At 43.5% G+C, this 22131-nt stretch overlaps 1 protein-coding gene and 1 pseudogene across 1 annotated transcript in view; one reads left to right on the top strand and one right to left on the bottom strand.

The window, feature by feature from the left end:
• LOC126163003 (protein 5NUC-like) overlaps positions 1-22131 on the top strand; it is a 234339-nt gene that overhangs the window by 40764 nt on the left and 171444 nt on the right. The window lies entirely within an intron of this gene.
• LOC126163746 (5S ribosomal RNA) lies at positions 10848-10966 on the bottom strand (annotated as a pseudogene).

The raw sequence follows: 22131 nt of genomic DNA, 5'->3' as shown, positions 1-22131 counted from the left end.
CGGACGTCTGAATGAAAAAAAAACAGCAAATTATTCATCGTATTAAGAAAGACTGACGACCAAGAAAATGAGAGCCTCGTATCAGTGAAAGCAGTGACCCAGTCTGGAATTAGCTGGGGTATTCATACCCAAGAGAAGCTAGAACAATATTTGATATCGAAGACAGTTGTAGCTTGTAACCAAACATTCGTAATTATCTCGCAAAGGATTCATTTTACTGCAACGTCTTTACGTCTATTATCGTGAATTTCAGCAGTGTCAGTTTTCGCTGTTAGTTATGAACACATCCTGTGTACCGGGCCCCTCTCCTCCGAGTCGTCAGGTGCATCTTTTTTTGCGTTTCGACAAATATTTGCAGTCTGGTTTTTGTAATGTGTAAATGAAGTGCCCCCAAAAAATTGTAATGACCTGTGTCGTGCAGCGTCCAGTGTATCGGAAAACGTGGGTTTGTTTCTCATTATAAACATTTTTAATCTGAATTTTATGTGCTCGTGTAATAGAGTGGCCCTAAATCATTCCACTGCGATATGCTGTTCAATGTCTAATAGCAGCGACAGCAAAACACAGTACTCTAGCAGCGACTGACCAGCTCTGCTCCATGCCGAAGCAGACAGAGATCGGAGCTATGGCTCATTTTTAGCATTTACAGTAACTGTACTTAACATTTTGTTTTCAGTCATGTCCCTGTTAGGGTACTATTAGCTTACAGGTCCACAGTTTACGGGACTCGTATGGTCCCCCTTTGTACTCATAGTACATTCCTTCTAAGACTATGCGTCACTTGTTTCTGTTCAGCCTTCCTACCGTACGTAATGGCACTGCTACACGATAAAAGGCAATTACGCCCCTCCTTACTGTGGGAACTTGCGGCAGCGTCCTCTCTACCTCCATTGTCTAGCGAAAATACTGCGAGTCGAGCGTCCCCCGTAAAGCCGAGCACAACACTTGACTGCTATATGCGACTTGTATCGCGTGGTCCGTATCCGCGGATCTCATTGTTTCTGAATAACTTCGTCGACCGCCTTCTCCCCGTTGTGGCCGGGAAAATTTCAGCTGAGTTACGAGTCGCATCTCAATCTCGAGGGAGGATTATCTGGAACTTTTTAGCCTTTATTCTTTCTTAAAATACGCTGCTGTTTGTAAAAACTGAAACACTCAGAAGTAATTGTCTACAACAAGCCACGGTGAGAAGACATTTAGAACATCGAAAACATAATAAGTGATATAACTGGCAGAGAGGTGACGAGCACATGGGTCCATCAGCGCCCTCCTGTGTGTGACTGGACAGGTCAGTGATATTACGCAATGCTCAGTCGGTTGAACTGATTGCCCTGCGGAAGACAATATTAATTCATGTGGAATTACGAACCGTGAAATGAATTAAGACTTTTATTATCCCTGAAAGACATATGTAAAAATGTACAAATAAAACATTTATCATTGAACGTAATTGTATTTGAAAACAACATCGATTATTATCTATATTATTCTTTGTTGTATGTTAAAAACATTAATAACTGTGAAACAGTCGAATGACGTTATGTAATTACTTACTCTGGTCTTGATCTTGGATGAGGATAGAAGTGAGAGGCATTGTAAGAGTATTTGCGTTCCATTTTGGTTGAATTTACGTATTTATTTGCTCTTAAAACCTTTATTTACGTATCTTTAGCATCCCTACATGTTAGGAGACTGATAACTAATTTTTTCAGAATGTGAGAACGCGCAATACAGCGCGAGCTTATGATTGTTGTCTGCCATTTGCACAGCCGCAGCGTCTTATTTGAATATTGCCAATATTAAACGGCACAGAGCAGCGGAAATAGCTTACAAAGTTTGCATTTTAATTGTATTATTTAACGTAAGTGTCATTTTAATTTATTTGAAAAGATTAATATTAGCTTTCGTTAAATTCTTGTGGTTGCCGCGTAACGGCTATCTTTTTTCTCAGCTACGTAAATTCACAGAAATTAACTTACTCCGAAATGATCAGTGATAAATATGCCACACAATAGTATTTCTCTACACGAACCCAATACATTAAAGCAGTATTAATTTCAATGAAATTGCAATGCAAAAAGAACCTTAGAGGTTTATTTACATACGAGATAGTATGGTGCTTCACACCGCCCTTTACGTGTTTCATATCGCAGGCATTAATCCTTCAAATAATATTTCCATAAAAAAAAGGCTATGTAATTTACCCGTGATAAGTTGTGTTGTCAATTTAGCGAGTGTGGCGTCATTTGATGCTTAACTATACGTATGTGTGCCATCGCTATTGCTTCGTTACTCTTACACAGTATATAAATACACAGCAACATAACTGAACAGCATAACTCACATACAGTTAACTACAAAAAAAAAAAAAAAAAAAAAGGAGAGGTCGAAGACAAACTGGTAGCAATGTTATGATGGCAACACTACAAAACACTGTACACGCTTACAAGTATAAAAATAAACGGTAAACAGTGGTGTGCGAAAAAGTTTGCTGTATTAAATGTAAGAAATCCATAGTTCTGCAGAGCAACTAAAAATTAGACTACAAGCATCAGTGTCTAATTGAGCAACACACCAAAGACGTGCTAGAAAACGGCATTTCCTGATGTATGTGAGAAACTAAGCAGAAATCACCGTAAGTAAAAACCCACACACTGTTAACGAAATGTTTTTCAATCTAAATCAAATCAAATTGTAAATATGTTTAATTACGGGAACAGATGATGCTTCACCTCAATAAAGCAAAACGCGTCTGCTGAAAAAAAGTACGCATTTTCGCATAGTTGTAAAGACAAAACGCAAATACCCTCAGGAACTGAAAGCAACTACAGACAGTACGGACACACAAGCGAAGAATTAAATGTTGTGAAGACAGGATGCTGAACAGGTAAATGTTGCGGAGTTTATGTGAGTTCCCGCTTGCAACTACAAGAACTGTGACAGACGTGTGTTACCAAACTTATCGTTTATTCTTTTATGGCTATAAATACATTTCACACTTTCAGCGTTGTAAAACTGAATGCAAATAAGCAACTAATATCGTACAGTAATTATGATGGCCTTTTTTTTATTTGCGTCCCTGCTTAACTGCCACTCTTACAATAAAAGGGCACAAACTTCGAGAATTGTATAGCAAACTCAAAGTTTCCATTATATCCGGTCCTGAGTCGTTAACTCGCAGACGAGCGCAGTAGCAGCTCGGCGTGACGTCCCGGCGTCGGTGACGACTGTCGGCAGGCACGCCGTTGTCTCCAGCTGGTGTCCTCTCCATCAATCACGCCGTCCGAGCCGGACGGCCGCGTTTAGCGCCCTGCACAGTGGGCACCGCTCGTGGCCCTGATGGCCCAGATCCGCTCACAGCGACCAAGCGAGACCAGTCGCGCAGCGCGCGGGAGGCGTTCCGAGCTGCGGAATCTGTGCGCTGTGTGTACAGCGGTGAGGAAGTCTCACCCACTGGTACACAGGCTGACCATTCTTGAACTATATCAAACAAAATCGTCATAACTTCTGACCGGTTTTCATTAGGACGTTCAAACTGCACGGTTGGCTGCGGGGCATGATGTGAATTACGAGTGCATTCAAGTTCTAAGGCCTACGATTTTTTTTCTCCGGACTAGACAGAGATAGAAACATGCGCATTGTTTTAAAATGAGGCCGCGTTCATCGTCAATACGTCCCAGAGATGGCAGCACCGTACGGAAGATGGAATTTTACCGCCAGCGGCGAGAATGAGAACTGTTTTAAATACTTAAAATGGCGACTTTTCTTTACTTGAACAGCGTGCAATCATTCGTTTTCTGAATTTGCGTGGTGTGAAACCAACTGAAATTCATCGACAGTTGAAGGAGACATATGGTGATGGAGTTATGGATGTGTCGAAAGTGCGTTCGTGGGTGCGACAGTTAATGAAGGCAGAACATCGTGTGACAACAAACCGAAACAACCTCGGGCTCGCACAAGCCGGTCTGACGACATGATCGAGAAAGTGGAGAGAATTGTTTTGGGGGATCGCCGAATGACTGTTGAACAGATCGCCTCCAGAGTTGGCATTTCTGTGGGTTCTGTGCACACATTCCTGCATGACGACCTGAAAATGCGAAAAGTGTCTTCCAGGTGGGTGCCACGAATGCTGACGGACGACCACATGGCTGCCCGTGTGGCATGTTGCCGAGCAATGTTGACACCCAACGACAGCGTGAATGGGACTTTCCTTTCGTCTGTTGTGGCAATGGATGAGACGTGGATGCCATTTTTCAATCCAGAAACAAAGCGTCAGTCAGCTCAATGGAAGCACACAGATTCACCGCCACCAAAAAAATTTCGGGTAACCGCCAGTGCTGAAAAAATGATGGTGTCCATGTTCTGGGACAGCGAGGGCGTAATCCTTACCCATTGCGTTCCAAAGGGCACTACGGTAACAGGTGCATCCTACGAAAATGTTTTGAAGAACAAATTCCTTCCTGCACTGCAACAAAAACGTCCGGGAAGGGCTGCGTGTGTGCTGTTTCACCAAGACAACGCACCCGCACATCGAGCTAACGTTACGCAACAGTTTGTTCGTGATAACAACTTTGAAGTGATTCCTCATGCTCCCTACTCACCTGACCTGGCTCCTAGTGACTTTTGGCTTTTCCCAACAATGAAAGACACTCTCCGTGGCCGCACATTCACCAGCCGTGCTGCTATTGCCTCAGCGATTTTCCAGTGGTCAAAACAGACTCCTAAAGAAGCCTTCGCCGCTGCCATGGAATCATGGCGTCAGCGTTGTGAAAAATGTGTACGTCTGAAGGGCGATTACGTCGAGAAGTAACGCCAGTTTCATCGATTTCGGGTGAGTAGTTAATTAGAAAAAAAATATCGGAGGCCTTAGAACTTGAATGCACCGTAGTACGGTTTGGTTTAGCGACGTTGCCCCCTTTCATTTGATTGGGTTCGTCAATAAGCCAAATTGGCGCGTTTGGGGGACTGAGAATCCGCATTTCGCGGTCCAGAAGTCTCTTCACCCTCAACGGGTGACTGTGTGGTGTACAGTATCCATTCACGGAGTAATCGGTGCTATATTCCTTGATGGCACCGTGACTACCGAACGGTTCGTGAAGGTTTTGGAAGATGATTTCATCCCCATTATCCAAAGTGACCCTGATTTCTACAAGATGTGGTTCATGCAAGACAGAGCTCGACGCCATCGAACCAGGAGAGTGTTTGATGCCCTGGGGGAGCACCTTGGGGACCCTATTCTGACTCTCGGGAACCCAAAGGCCACTGGAATGGGCCTCGATTGGCCGCCATATTCTCCGGATCTGAAAACAAGCGACTGTTTTTTGTGAGGCTGTATTAAAAACAAGGTGTACAGCAACAACGCCAATTCATTACTGAGCTAAAACAGCCATTCAGGAGGTCATCGACAGCAACAATTTTCCGACACTTCAGTGGGTCATGCAGAATTTCGCTGTTCGTCTACGCCACATAATCGTCAATGATGGCAGGCATGTCGAACATGTCATAACCTAAATCCGAATATCTGTAGTGACGTTTACGTGTTGAATAAAGTGTGTGCACGCCGTAGTTTGTAACTAATTTACGTTTTTCTCATATAGTTCAATAATTGTCACCCCCGTACGTAGGGTAACCTCTCATCGGCGGAAGTGAAGAAGAACTGCACGACATATTAGTAGCAAAAATGAGATTAGCGGTAAGATAAATTAATATTCGGGGCCTCTCAAGATGGTAGGCAAGATCAAAACATGTTTCAGGAATTAGGCCGTTACACTCCAAGCAATAAATTCGTTAACACGCCAAATCCGTCGGTCCGTGTGGCCGAGCGGTTCTAGGCTCTTCAGTCTGGAACAGCGCGACCGCTACGGTCGCAGGTTCGAATCCTGCCTCGGGCATGGATGTGTGTGATATCCTTAGGTTAGTTAGGTTTAAGTAGTTCAAAGTTCTAGGGGACTGATGACCTCAGATGTTAAGTCCCATAGTGCTCAGAGCCATTTGAACCATTTTTTTAATATTCGGGACCAAAAATTAGACGAATTTAAGGAATTCTGCTACCTCGAAAGCAAAGCAACGTATGTCGGACGAAGCAAGAAGGATATAAAAAGCAAACATGTGTAGGTAAGGAGGGCATTCGTGGCTGAGAGAAGTTACTAGCGTGAATCATAGGTCTTAAGCTGAGGGAGGAAACCCTGAAAATGTGCGTTTGGAGCACAGCACTGTCTGGAAGTGAATCACTTACGGTTGGGAAAATTGTAACAGAAGATAAGTGAAGCATTTGAGATGTTGTGCCATGGAAGGATGTTGAAAAGTAGGTGGACTGTTAAAAGAACAATACGAAGTTTCTCCGCAGAATCGGCGAAGAAAGAAACATTTGGAGAACTCAGACAAGAACAAGAGGCAGGACGATAGAACTTAAGCTAAGGTAAGCTCGTTGCTATTCGGGAGGAGCAGGCTATGTCCCGGCACCGGGTTTCACGTGTCCGGTCTCAACCAACACATACATAACACCACACGTACGCACCCTACACTTCCAAGTTACAGTACGCTTAAACAACACGGAATGCTCACTTTTCGCGAACAGAAGGTAGCTACGGGTGCGAAGGATAAAAAATACTTTTCAAAGTCAGGCGTCTGAACCTGCTCTTAGACGCTTCCCAGTCATTCATGCAATCCGACTTTACGTTGGGTCTGATGGTCGTGGTGGCCATGACGTTGGACGGCCTCTATCATTCCATTTGTTCAGAAACGTTTCCTCCAAGAAGTGGTGAAAAATTAACCCCCATTGTTGTGGTGCACCATTTTGTCGAAACACTATCAACGATGCAAATTCCTGTAACTGAGGTGTAACGTAAAGTTACAGCACAGCATGTAAACCTTCAGTAATGATAGGCTCAGTGAAAAAGAAGGGTCTAGTAAATGTGTTGTGCATTAAGCCACACCACACATTCACTTTCGGGATCTCCTGTATCTGTTGTATTTGGATTCTCTGACCCCAGATGCGGACATTATGCCAGTTCCCTTACCCGGAAATGTGAAAAATAGCTTCATCGGGGAAACAAAGTGTATTAAGGTATAGGTTTGTTTACGAAATAACTTTTCTGCCACCATTCACGATTTTCTTTTTATTTATATTTTGCACGACGCCTTTTGGGATTGATTGTAATTTTCAAGTGCGTTTACTTTATGCTGCGCCATTTCTTCGTGATGATTTGTGAGGTGCTACTTCGCTGTGTTGCCTTTATTGTAACGTATGAGCCGGCCGCTGTGGCCGAGCGGTTCTAGGCGCAAAAGTCTGGAACCGCGCGACCGCTACGGTCGCAGGTTCGAATCCTGCCTCGGGCTTGCATTTGTGTGATATCCTTAGGTTAGTTACGTTTAAGTAGTTCTAAGTTCTAGGGGACTGATGACCATAGATGTTAAGTCCCATAGTGCTCAGAGCCATTTGAGCCACACAAATTTCTGTGGTCAACATACTGAAATTAGCAATAGTATAGATACAAAAAGTTACGAAGAGATTTCTACATTTAGTGAACAGAGATGATGCTAAATGTCATCCTCAGAATATTCTCTTTTGACTACAGGTAAAAACATCATTTTAACTGTTTTTTGTTTTCAAATGTGTGTGAATTTCGAAGGGACCAAACTGCTGAGGGCATCGGTTCCTACACTTACACACTACTTAATCTAACTTAAACTATCTATGCTAAGAAAACCACACACACCCATGCCCGAGGGAGGACTCGAACCTCCGGAGGGAGCGGCCGCGCAATCCATGGCATGTCACCTCAAACCGCGCGGCCACTCCGCGCGTCTTTTTATGTACTTTTGATAATTTTAATATGTACTGCTCACAGGAGATTGTGCGCGATGTTTAATATGTGGGCAAGAAGACCACAATTAAACTGTAAGCAGACGTTCTTGCCAAATTTCGTCACTAAATCTGTAAAAAGATCGATCATTGATAAAAAAACTGTTCGTGTTCTTATACATTAGAGAAAAAACGTCAACCAGTGTCAACGAATGCATGCTATGGCACACAAAGCAACGGACTTCAAAATGGGAATCATTTCTCGAAACACGTCGTGAAAAATTTAAATAAAAGTAAAATCGTGACAGGTAGCAGAAAAGTTACTTCATAAACAAATTGAAAGTTTATTGTCTAACCTCCTTGCCTAGGGACGCCAGATGAAAGTTGATGTCGTCAAGCCCTGAATCAAAATTGCGCGATGGATAACTGGGGAGAGGAGCTTGAGAGCGCTACCTAGAGAGCGTGCCCTTTCTGTACGACACTAGGCAAGGGGCTGGAGGGCTCACACGCTGATGTGCGGGTCCCTGCATTCTATATCTTTTATTTTAAATGAATTCCTTTAACTTGACTTTTTTTGTGATTTTTAGGTATGTTAAAGATTGATGACAATTGAGTACATATTTATTTTAAATATTATCACTCGATTTTACAGCGATTGCAGCAATTGTTCCAGTTTACAGATATTACAATTTTACAGCTTATAGCTCGGGTATATTATATACTAATCTGCACGCACATTTCTACGGGCAAGACGGAATTGCGTTGGCCAAATGTATACCACCAAAGTCTCCCAATATTTTACATAGGACATCCACTATGTGAGGAGGATAACAGGCAAACTGGGGACCAGATACATTAACACAGGGGGTCAAATTTCCTAAATTAACGAGATCATTCATTTCCTTACACAATCCGAAGCTGTAAATAAAAGAATTAGTACAAATATTCAAATACCTTTCTTCCATGCGTGAACATTGAGACAGACGCACTGAGGGCACGTCTGCTCACTTACCCGTCTTCGGTAACCTCCGGGAATCTGGCGGGCACCCGGAGGTCTTCCTGGGCCCCGGTGGAGGGGTTGGTCGAACCACTTGGCCGTGACCAATCTCTCCACCCCAGATCTTGTGACACTGGAAAGTATTTGACTTTTACCTGCCTGTGCTATCTCTCTGATCCCCTACCCAGGAGTACATCTACATCTACATCTACATCTATACTCCGCGAGCCACCTTACGGTGTGTGGCGGAGGGTACTTATTGTACCACTATCTGATCCCCCCTTCCCTGTTCCATTCACGAATTGTGCGTGGGAAGAACGACTGCTTGTAAGTCTCCGTATTTGCTCTAATTTCTCGGATCTTTTCGTTGTGATCATTACGCGAGATATATGTGGGCGGTAGTAATATGTTGCCCATCTCTTCCCGGAATGTGCTCTCTCGTAATTTCGATAATAAACCTCTCCGTATTGCGTAACGCCTTTCTTGAAGTGTCCGCCACTGGAGCTTGTTCAGCATCTCCGTAACGCTCTCGCGCTGACTAAATGTCCCCATGACGAATCGCGCTGCTTTTCGCTGGATCATGTCTATCTCTTCTATTAATCCAACCTGGTAAGGGTCCCATACTGATGAGCAATACTCAAGAATCGGACGAACAAGCGTTTTGTAAGCTACTTCTTTCGTCGATGAGTCACATTTTCTTAGAATTCTTCCTATGAATCTCAACCTGGCGCCTGCTTTTCCCACTATTTGTTTTATGTGATCATTCCACTTCAGATCGCTCCGGATAGTAACTCCTAATTATTTTACGGTCGTTACCGCTTCCAATGATTTACCACCTATGGCATAATCGTACTGGAATGGATTTCTGCCCCTATTTATGCGCATTATATTACATTTATGTACGTTTAGGGAAAGCTGCCAGCTGTCGCACCATGCATTAATCCTCTGCAGGTCTTCCTGGAGTACGTACGAGTCTTCTGATGTTGCTGCTTTCTTGTAGACAACCGTGTCATCTGCAAATAGCCTCACGGAGCTACCGATGTTGTCAACTAAGTCATTTATGTATATTGTAAACAATAAAGGTCCTATCACGCTTCCTTGCGGTACTCCCGAAATTACCTCTACATCTGCAGATTTTGAACCGTTAAGAATGACATGTTGTGTTCTTTCTTCTAGGAAATCCTGAATCCAATCACAAACCTGGTCCGATATTCCGTAAGCTCGTAAGGTCTGTTCCTATTTCCCGGTGCGAGCGAGCAGCGAAACCTGCTGCTTATAGAGCGGAAACTACTGTACCGTTTCAAAATATATTGTTTTTACAGTCACAGGCTTTCAACAATTACTCCTTATGGATCAAATCAATGATTTATTAAGTTAGTCACTATGTAACAAGGCTGCGACATAACTTATTACTCGATAATTTATTATGCGAACTTGGGACTTATACTCTAAACGGGAAGTTGTTTGATTTCTCAGAAGAAGGGAGCGAGGCTTGATGCACGGCAGTTTATCACTGGGTCTGCAGAAGGCGTTCTCCGTGTTTCAAACGCAGGGAACGGCTATCAGTTTCGTGGAAATGCTCTTGTTTCCCGAACTGTTATTGTGGTCTGTTCCGGGCTCTAACTGGCTTGCCACAGGCGTTGTGCCGCAGGACGTCACAGCATTCCTCAGTGTGTGACTTCTGCCTTTCTGTCTGCACATCAAAGCGTGCCGCCTACCGCTACTGTCCTGGAGTGAGAAAATTTCCTTCCGAGAATTACGGACTGTCCAATCAAAGGATAGCCCCCGCCGCTAGACTTGCGGATACTGATAACCAGTGGGGACTATTGGAAACCAATAAAATGACTTAACTCTATCCGAACAGGCCTCGTGAGGCCCAACAGAACCGATCGACCGCCGTGTCATCCTGTGCCAGTAGGCGTCATTGGATGAGGATATGGAGGGTTATGTGGACACCACGCCGCTCTCCTGGCCGTCGTCAGGTTTCGTGACTTCTCAGTCAAGTAGCTCCTCAATTGAGCTAACGAGGGCTGAGTACGCCCGGCTTGCCAACAGCACTCGGCAAATCCAGACGGTGACCCATCCAAGTGCTAGCCAAGCCCAAGAGCGCTTAACTTCGGTAATCTGACGGGAACCGGTGTTACCACCGCAGCAAGACCGTCGACATCTCTACGGCTTCAGTGGGAAGTTTTAGTTGCTCTCCCCTGTTCTTGCACAGGCAAAGGCACATTATCGTTCGTCAGACTGGAGGCAGCATTCATTTTCCACCTCCAAGTTGAGCTGCGGAATTGGCCAGTTGTGTTGGAGAGATCTTGGATGCCGGAGCTTTCACCGCCCAGCTCACGTCTCGTCCAGCCTGGGACCCACTTGCTATTCATGGGAGTTGTAAGTTCCGCTCTGGCTGTAGCGTAATCCGCATTCTGAGCAGCTCGTATTAAACCAGATCTTTTATGCATCTCGTACCAATTTGTCGTATTTAATACTTGTTTCGTCTATGTTCAGTTTGCGAGCTGCCCAGATGGGGAAGTCTTATTCCCTTTCCTTCCTGTAATGTTACAGTTAATTGCAAGTCCCATAGAAGCCAGTGTCATTTTACTTCAGTTCATTGTATTTTTGTGATAACACCGTTCTGTACTATTTTTGTCAATTATTAACTTGTTTAGACTTCCCTGTGATTAGGCAGCTCTTAAATAAAAAACATAACCGAGTGTATTTCTGGGATATTGCTTCACTGCGACAAGTTTCCGTTGTGTGCAGTGACCAAGCACTAGATTCCATAAAAAAGAGAGATGTAGATGTGGTAAAGAGTGCCTAAGCTCACATGTTTTGTAGGAGGTTTGAATTGTGCACGAGTTACTGAGCTTAATTTAGACCTCGATCAAGTCTATTGTTTGTTCTATTATTCACACGAACTGTTGCATGGGTGCTTAATTATAATAAAGATATAAGAATGCAATGCAAATACTTTTTAATTTTCTATCGCTGTATGTCCGATTACGCTGTTTCGTAAACGGCTGGCCCTGACTAGTTTTCGTACGCAATCTGACTGCATGTAACAACCACAAAGAATGAAATGAAAATTTCAGTTAATACAATTAATTAATTAAGTCCCCAGCAACTATAAAACCTACGAAACAACAAGCACAAGTGTAGCTGTTCTGTATGTGGTAGTATGACTCAACGCACATCTGGCATGGTTCTTCTTCAACAAGACAAGAATTTTTAAATATCATTTATACTGACGTGATAAAAGAAAATTAGAAATACTATAATTGTGCAAGAAACCCAGAATTACACTCTAATACAAGAACACACGCCAGATGCTTTGTTGACTGAACCTGTAATGAAGCATTATTCAGGACACACAAATAATAAGAAAATAAAGAACAGTAGTTAGTTACCTTAATTTATATTGACGAAAAGCACTCAGATCATTACAATATCTCCATTGGAACAACATCTGCTATCTCTCCCATCAAATAACTGCATAAACATGGAACAACACTCTTCACTACCGCATCTCACTCTGACTTCAGCTACAAGCAGTGTCCACCACAACTTCTCGGCAAGAACTGCCTGTCGCTGCGTCTCAATAATCACTGCCAGTGGAGGCGGCGGAACAATACTCTCTGGCGCGATTTCTGGCGCTGTGGCTCAGTGTAGCCACCTTTCACTGTGTCGTGCGATTTGGAAACGAAAATTTGTGTACTTTACGTTTGATTCCTGCACACACGTAATAGTAGGTAATCCTCTGCTTGTGTCTGACACACATGCACAAGACAGTCGATTTTCAGTTGTCTACCTCGATTCGTCTGCTAGCATGTTCCTAGCCAGTTCACCACTTTTGGATCTATCATTTTTCTGCGAACCTTGCGGGACTTGCAGTTTTCATACACGGTAATGCAGCAGTTTGTGTAAAGTCTTCACCTCTGTGCTCTGGAAACACGACGCGTCGAAATGCTGCACGCACCGTACCAACAGCGTTGTCACTATCTCCAGCTCTACCGCTTCTCGCCTTGGCACCAACACTGACTGCCTCAACTCGCTTCATCTTGAAACTCTTCCAGCCGTCTGTGTTGCGGGCCCACCTTGATGCAAAACACTTTCGTTTCTTATTTACTTATTCCCAAACTAATTTCAGCGACAATATCGCCCTCATTAGTGGGTTCTTTAGTTCTTATTTGCTTTACGTCACGACCCGGTTTTTACGTTTGTTGCCGCTGTTCCCGGCATACATTCTGTGTTTTAGTTGCCATTCTTTCGGCATGCAACGCGTCATCTGCAAGTTCACTGCGCAGCTTGAAGCTGCTTTTAAACACAGGAAACATAACTTTCCACTTTGTTAGAAATCCAACTGGATTAAAAACAATTTGCCCAGTTTATGTTTCTCTGTGTTCAAAAGCAACGAACTTGCTGACACATGCTGCATGCCGAAAAAACGGCAACAAAAACATAGAATGTATGCCAGCAACAGCGGCAAGAAACGTAAAAATCATATTGTGACAAAGCAAATAAGAATTAAAGAACCTACCGATGATGGCGATATTTTCGCTGAAACTAGTTTGGGAATAAATAAACAGAAAACGAAAGTGTTTTACATCAAGGCGGAACGACAATCCCATATTGGTGTTATTGACATTCTCTTTACACTGAGGTGACAAAAAGTCACAGGACAGCGATATGCATATACATAAATGGCGGTATTGTCGTGTACACAAGGCATAAGAGGGCTGGAAGAGGCGCTTGGGTGGGGTTACTCTCGTCCGAAGAGATTGTCCCGTGATAGCTCTTTGCTCCAGAGACGTCTGGGTATTGAGTAATTTTGTGCTGTCTGCTTCCTACTAAGAGGAGTCGTGTCCCAGCGTCTCTCTGGCGTCACCTAAATTTATTGACTGAATGATAAATATTCTGATCGTCAACCACTGAAAGGTTGTCTTGAAAGACGTTGCCCTCCTTCCCTCGCCACATTTCAGGTGGTTAACCAGTAACAAGCTTCGTAGCATTTGGCGCTGAAAAACTATGCTCCGCTTCCAGAATGAAATTTTCACTCTGCAGTGGAGTGTGCACTGATATGAAACTTCCTGGCAGATTAAAACTGTGCACCGGACCGAGACTCGAACTCGGGACCTTTGCCTTTTGCGGGCAAGTGCTCTACCAACAGAGCTACCCACATGCGACTCACGACCTGTCGACACAGCTTTAATTCTGTTGGTACAGCACTTGCCCGCAAAAGGCAAAGGTCCCGAGTTCGAGTCTCGGTCCGGCAACACAGTTTTAATCTGCCAGGAAGTTACTTATCAGCGCACACTCCACTGCAGACTGAAAATTTCATTCTGGAAACATCCCCCAGGCTGTGGCAAAGCCATGTCTCCGCAATATCCTTTCTTCCAGGATTGCTAGTTCTGCAAGGTCGCAGGAGAGCTTCTATGAACTTTATAAGGTAGGAGACGAGATACTGGCGGAATTAAAGCTGTGAGGACGGGTCGTGAGTCGTAGCTCTGTTGGTAGAGAACTTGCCCGGGAAAGGCAAAGGTCCCGAGTTCAAGTCTCGGCCGGAGTGGTCGTGCGGTTCTAGGCGCTACAGTCTGGAACCGAGCGACCGCTACGGTCGCAGGTTCGAATCCTGCCTCGGGCATGGATGTGTGTGATGTCCTTAGGTTAGTTAGGTTTAATTAGTTCTAAATTCTAGGCGACTGATGACCTCAGAAGTTAAGTCGCATAGTGCTCAGAGCCATTTGAACCATTTTTCAAGTCTCGGTCCGGCACACAGTTTTAATCTGCCAGGAAGTTTTATGCCCGCTGCCTTTCTTCATCTGTCTACGGTCAATAGAGATGGACCTCTGTAAGCACATCCGTGTTTCACTCTCCCTAAATTATTTATGTTGCATTAAATATTTTCTCTTGCAGGGCCTGAGTTTGATGACTGTATCCCACATACTTAAAAGACATCCTAGCTTTCCTGTTCACCACTCACTCTCAGATGTTATCTGTAGCAGTGTGTGTATTTCGACGAGTTCCTGCTATGTATTGTTCTGTCTACAACAGCGTTCTTCCCGGTATCTACCAAGAATTCACGCACCCCACCCCCTCCCTCCTACAACATACAGCTTGTTCGTTGCCTCTCGAATTCGGCCCGAGGCCGGTTTCCCTCGCCGGCTTTTATGACCTACCTGATCCGCACACGCACAGCTAAGGACAACTTGGGTCCATAGAGGCTTCTTATTTAGAAGCTTGTGCAGTTCGATACCAAAATCTGATCTACGTTAGTTTATTACTGGCAATTACTGGTACTAACGCACATTTCAGTTATCGGTGAGGATTATTTTTTCCGGTTTCATTTGTCTTTTTAATTCTGGTTTACATCAGATATGGGACGGCTTCGGGAAAACGGACGCGTAACAGTAGCAATAGCAAAGCGAATGTCTTACAGGAAAAATAAAATTACCTGTGAGCCCATGGGTAAACAGCTAAGCAAAACATCGTTGGAATGTTTCCAGTGGAGTGTTGCTTCATATGAACGTTGCGAAAGCACGAAGAGTAGCGCTTGGAAGCACCAGGATGGATCCTTCCACAATTGTTCAGTCTCTAGGTGATGAAGCTAGGTTTCCTCAACAACTGCAGCAGCTGCAGACGGAATTCCTACATTTTGTTACAGAAGAAGACACAAATTGTCAGTGACCACTCTTGCAGGACACTATTCCTGACCTTCCATTAACCTTTGCAGTACCCAATGCCCAATTCCTGCAACGAAAAGTAGAATGTAGCGCACTTACCGCATACCATTTGTGTTGACAGTCAGTTCTTCCGAGCCGTGTATCGCCATAAAGTTTGGACCATACCATGCAGCGTCCGATGTGGCGAAAGTTCTTTGACTTGGAGGTACCTTGTCAATGTTAACAATTCTCTTTTCTCCGTTCCGCTCCGGTTAGAGAAAAATGCTTAAATTCTGGTCAGAATTAACTAAAAAGGAAAGAAAATTACAACTGAACGTTCTCTCGATGCCAAGGCCGTTAGATAAGGATCACTAACTCATCCTGGACAAGGCTAGAGCAGGATATCGGCCGCTACCTTTTTAAAAGAACAATTCCTTCATTTGTACGTATTGGTTATCTGAAAACCGTGGGAAACCTAAATTTTAAGGGGGTGAACGAGGAGAAACGCCGCGTTTTCCCAAGCAGGAGCTTCCGGCTGAACCGAAGTCTAGGTTTGGAATTAGAGCATGGGAATTACAAAACAGAAAGAATATGAAATACTAAACTTACGGTGCACCTGCAACAGCTCCCGCACGAAATATGCATATGTCCCCTGCAGAGCGTGGTAAAACATCGATCATTATCTAGGCTTCAACAAGGGCAGTTTAGTTATCGCCATCCAATGTAGTGCGTAACTCTCGGGACAATAAGGAAGAAGTAGGCTTCTCGCCTTTCATCGGTAACGAACAACTTCTCGGTGAAATGGCTAATCAGAGATTCCAGTAAGGTTTTACTGTGAATAGAAATAGTAGGTAATTAAGTATGTGCACATGCTCGAACTTCATAGTTATTCCTGCTACAGAAGCACATAGGACGTGATCGTCTTCCTCATCATGTGTGTGACCTTTCCAACACGTACAATCAATCAAATCGTTGTATCTCTGATGCAGATGTCCTTGAGATCAAGAACATATCTGTTAAAGATACAGAGTACGCCACATAATGCGCTACTGTCCGTAAACATCTTCTGGTTATACTTAAGTACTTAAGTATTTCGAGAGAGAGAGAGAGAGAGAGAGAGAGAGAGAGAGAGAGAGAGAGAGATAGAGAGAGAAAGAGGAGAAGAAGAAGAAAGGACAATATCAAAAGAATGTCAGACGTGTACTACAAAGTTCTATGAGCCACATGTGTTGGGTGAAAAAAGTGATAAGGGGAACCGAAATCTGTACTCTGATATGGGAAACCAGATTCTTGAAGTTTTCCCGGCCTATTCCATAAGGTTTCGGGATTGCAGCCGAATGGCGTCTCAGAAACATTTGGTAATTAAAGATCATTAAGTAAAGAGCATCTAATGATAATGACACAACTGTGAAACGTGCTTGACGCATACAAATAGCTGAGTTTTGCAAAGGGGAAACTCCGTCGGCGAACTTTCATCCAATAAATGCGGAACGGGGATAAGGAGCTAATTAGTGAAACAGTGAAGGGTTGTATGGACACTGATATCTCGATAAAGAAGATTTAGAGCCGACCGGAGTGGCCGAGCGGTTAAAGGCGCTACAGTCTGGAACCGCGCGACCGCTACGGTCGCAGGTTCGAATCCTGCCTCGGGCATGGATGTGTGTGATGTCCTTAGGTTAGTTAGGTTTAAGTAGTTCTAAGTTCTAGGGGACGGATGACCACAGCAGTTAAGTCCCATAGTTCTCAGAACCATTTGAACCATTTTTTGAAGATTTAGATTATTCAACACGTTCACTGAACCATTACACTGTGGGAAAATCGCTATTATAGATAAAACATTGGTATACCTCTTCAGCAAGTAAAAGTACCATATCTGGAGTGAACGTAAGACACCTGTAACAAAAAAAGGAAAGGAAGCAACGCCCACCCCTATCCTGTCTGTTGCCACATTACAAACATAAAACGATGAAAGAGCACGCAACTTAGCACGCCCAGTGAATCTCGTATGTAACGACACATTGTATAAGAGACCATCTGCAACCGATTAACCTTTTGTACACATAAGCTCGGACAGTGACGTAAGTGATGATGGTGATGATGTGTGACGTACACATCGCGAAGCACTTGCTCGGATTCACACACTATGCTCTTAAGGGGCTCCGGAACGCCCTATACTTGCAATGTTAAAATAACGCTTATAAATTACATCTTTCCTCACAAAGTATCTCAGGTAGGAAGTTGAACTTTTTACAGATTATTTATTGGAATATGGGCTACAACTTAACACAGGGATTTTACAAAATTTTAGTTCAGTTATTAAAGATGATTTTTTTCAATTGTAATGAAAATTCACAACATTTTTTGCAATTTTTTATTTATATATTCAAAAATATACAGTTTTTTGGAAAAAGGCTGTGTTAAATTATGCAGAAGGTACTGTGTAACATTTACTGAAAGTTTGAAACAAATATGTTTGGAAGGTCCTTAGAAAACATGTAATTAGTATGAGAAAATAAAAGTTTTGGGAATCGAGCGACAAAGATTGGATTAACTTTTTAGTGCATTCCAGGTCCATAGGATGGATTATCTTCATCCTGTGCAAACTCCTCCTCCAGCTTCCTCTTGTTCCTCCTCCTGTTTACTCTTGCTTGTATTTCTAGACTCTTTACAGCCCTGTCTGCAGCCCGAAGGCGTTCCTTGTCTAAAGCAAGCATCGCTTGTACCATGTTAGAATGTTATTATTTACAGTAATAACACATACCTTTGGCTTTCCAACATTTCTCCTTTTCTTGAAAGCCTTCAGAGGATTTATAATAACTTTACTTTTACTCATTATTATACTTCAACAAAACAGAGACTCAAGAAACAGAATTAATTACGAATATTTTCGAGATAACGACAGAGTAAATAAACATGAAACAATCGACAATCACACCAGCGATATATATTGAACCATCACAGGTTAGCCACAACACATACTTTATCTCAAATCACTAAAATGTACCTGATGAACACGGACGTTAATAATAACACCATTTGACAGCAGTTTAACAGCGCCACAGTGGGTCACGCCCATGTAAAACACATTTCAAAAAACATTTAAAAATAGTTGTAGTCTTCGGAATTGAATAAATTATATATCTATTAAAAGGTAATAGCCTGCAGATTCAGAAAACGCAAAAAAGTAAAAATTGAACTTTTCATGATTTTGAGCCTTTCCGGAGCCCCTTAAAGCCTTTCTTGAAGTAGAGCCTTCGAAGATCTTTAGTAAGAAATACGTTAGTATCAACGACCAGTCAATGACGTTTTGTTTCCGAAATACCTATTTACGCTGGAAAAAAAATTAGTCCCGATCTTGGCCATCAGGTGCAAATCTGTCGTGGCGAATGCAAGAAAGACGTGCAGAAATGTTTCCATATGTAACTGATTAGGAAGGGTACGTGGCTGAAAAAGATCAAAAACCGAGGAAGGCATAATGTTCATTTTATTATCAACCACCACTTACGCAATTTGTTCAATATGAGGGCCGTAGTCATCGATGATATGCTGTACAGCGCCAGATTTACACCTGGTGGCCAAAATTGGAACTATTTTTCCCCATTGTAAAGCGGTTCTATGTAACAAATTAGCATATTTACTATGATTCGTCGCCACACGGATAATTGCAGCCCAGACTGGACCTCGGTGGGTAACTGCACTTTAATTATAATCACACACTGCTAACTAGCATTAATCGAACATCTGTACATGTCGTTCAAAGGTTTTAATGACGTTAACTGCATTTCGGCACTGAAATGTTGGCGCCGGTGGCGACACCTACAACGTGCTGACATGAGGAAAGTTTCCAATCGATTTCTCATACACAAACAGCAGTTGACGGCGTTGCCTGGTGAAACGTTGTTGTGATGCCTCGTGTAAGGAGGAGAAATGCGTACCATCACGTTTCCGACTTTGATAAAGGTCAGATTGTATCGTATCTCAATTACGGTTTATCATATCGCGACATTGCTTCTCTCTTTGGTCAAGACCCAATGACTGGTAGCAGAATATGGAATCGGTGGGGTCAGGAGGGTCATACGGAACGCCGTGCTGGATCCCAACGGCCTCGTATCACTAGCAGTCGAGATGACAGGCATCTTATCCGCGTGGCTATAACGGATCGTGCAGCCACGTCTCGATCCCTGAGTCAACAGATGGGGACGTTTGCAAGACAACAACCGTCTGCGCGAACAGTTCGACGACGTTTGCAGCAGCATGGACTATCAGCTCGGAGACCATGGCTGCGGTTACCCTTGACGCAGCATCACAGACAGGAGCGCCTGCGATGGTATACTCAACGACGAACCTGGGTGCACGAATGGCAAAACCTCATTTTTTCGGATGAATCCAGGTTCTGTTTTCAGCATCATGATGGTCGCATCCGTGTTTGGCGGCATCGCGGTGAACGCACATTGGAAGCGTGTATTCATCATCGCCATACTGACCTATCAGCCGGCGTGATGGTATGGGGTGCCACTGGTTACACGTCTCGGTCACCTCTTGTTCGCATTGACAGCACTTTGAACAGTGGTCGTTACATTTGAGACGTGTTACGACCCGTGGCTCTACCCTTCATTCGATCCCTGCAAAACCCTACTTTTCAGCAGGATAATGCACGACCGCATGTTGCAGGTCCTATACGGCCTTTATGGATACAGAAAATGTTCAGCTGCTGTCCTGGCCAGCACATTCTCCATATCTCTCACCAATTGAAAACGTCTGGTCAATGGTGGCCGAGCAACTGGCTCGTCACAATACGCCAGTCACTACTCTCGATGAACTGTGGTATCGTGTTGAAGCTGCATGGGCAGCTGTACCTGTACACGCCATCCAAGCTCTGTTTGCCTCAATGCCCAGGCGTGTCAAGGCCGTTATTACGGCCAGAGGTGGTTGTTCTGTGTATTGATTTCTCAGGATCTATGCACCCAAATTGCGTGAAAATGTAATCACATATCAGTTCTAATATAATATATTTGTCCAATGAATACCCGTTTATCATCTGTATTTCTTCTTGGTGTAGCAATTGTAATGGCCAGTAGTGTATTTTAAAACATCGATCAGGTCGTAACCGAACGCACGTCGTCCTACTACGAGGGTGATCCGCGAAATTGTTTTTATATGCAGACTTTTTAGTCGATTAGTCCCAGGAGCAAAGTAGTGTGATACGCCCACCAAACACAAAATCACCAACTAGCGCTACCATCACATATCGAGTGACTTACTATCCTACCAGAGCAAGAAGGCTACAACTGTGTCGTTAGCAGTCGTCACACAAAGCTCGCGCGTGCGCCGTGCCATCAGAGTCGACAACGGCCTGGAAACAAGGTCGCGCGTGTCATTTTTTCGTCGTCTGCAGTTGTCAGACAGTCGTGAATGAATGTTCGGCGTGTACCCTCCGTGACGTAAACAGCGTCTGGAGGTTCGCGCTATACACTGATCATGTGTCTTTCAGCGGAGCGAGGGCAGACTATACGTGTATCAGGCAACGCATACATCACACTAAAGTGTTCTCCGATTGATAATGTTGGCAATATGAAGATGACGTTTTTGTTTCCCCACATACGTTGGGCACACTGTGGCGTAATTAACACGACATTGTTTAACTGAGGTATCAGGTGTACTTCGAAAAATTGTATTTATTGTCATTGAATTGACTTCCAACAGTTTACCAACCTCGGCAATCCAAGGTGCGCGTACAACTGTTGGACGATTTACTTTTGTAACAAGAAACCGGTTGATGATGATTCAAAAGAGCCTAAAATGGTACACTTTTCTATCTCTATCCACTACGACCTAAACATTACTAATAAAAACATATAGTCGTTACCTTTTTCTGAAAATTTATAGGGCAGTGATGTAGATTCAGGTTTTTCATTAGAAAAAGGTTTGGCAATTTCTCCCACCTTTCCTAATAGACACAGGTTTTGCACGATTATGGTGATAATTACAGTAACAATAATATGTTATACGATGATCATCAACAAGAGTAATGGAATTTAGTCTACTTAAATCAGGTCATGCTGGGTGAATTATACTGTACTGGGAAACTCTCTTGGCCTTGGGGTAGGCAACTGCCCCTAAAGGCGGAAGAATCAGCAGTGATCAACGTTATGAGGAATGTAAACCACTGCATTAAAGACAGCTCATGTTGCCTGTAAATGAAAAAAGTATCATGATGATCTCGCCATTGGCAAAAGATACCGGAATAGTCCCTGATTCGGATCTCTGGGAGAGGACTGCCAAGGGGGAGTTTACCATGAGAAAAAGTCTGAATAACCAACGAAAAGAAAACGTTCTACGGGTCGGGGCGTGGAATGAGTTTGAACGTGGTAGCGAGTCCAGAAAACCTGAAAAGGGAAACGCTAAGACTCCCTCTAGATATAGTGGGGCTCAGTGAAGTGAAATAGAAAGAAGAGAAGGGTAAGTATCATTCGTTACGAATAGGAAGGCAGGGCAGAGAGTGTGTTACTGTGAACAGTTCAGTGATAGGGTTGTTCTCATCAGAATCGACAGCAAACCAACATCGACAACGATACTTCAGGTATACGAGTATATGCCGGCGTCGTAAGCAGAAGATGAAGAGATAGAGAAATAATATGAGGAAGATGAACGGGTAATTCAGTACGTAAAGAGAGATG

This window comes from Schistocerca cancellata, chromosome 2, assembly GCF_023864275.1.
Source record: "Schistocerca cancellata isolate TAMUIC-IGC-003103 chromosome 2, iqSchCanc2.1, whole genome shotgun sequence".
Taxonomy (NCBI): domain Eukaryota; kingdom Metazoa; phylum Arthropoda; class Insecta; order Orthoptera; family Acrididae; genus Schistocerca; species Schistocerca cancellata.
This window is presented reverse-complemented; position numbering and strand designations above follow the sequence as displayed.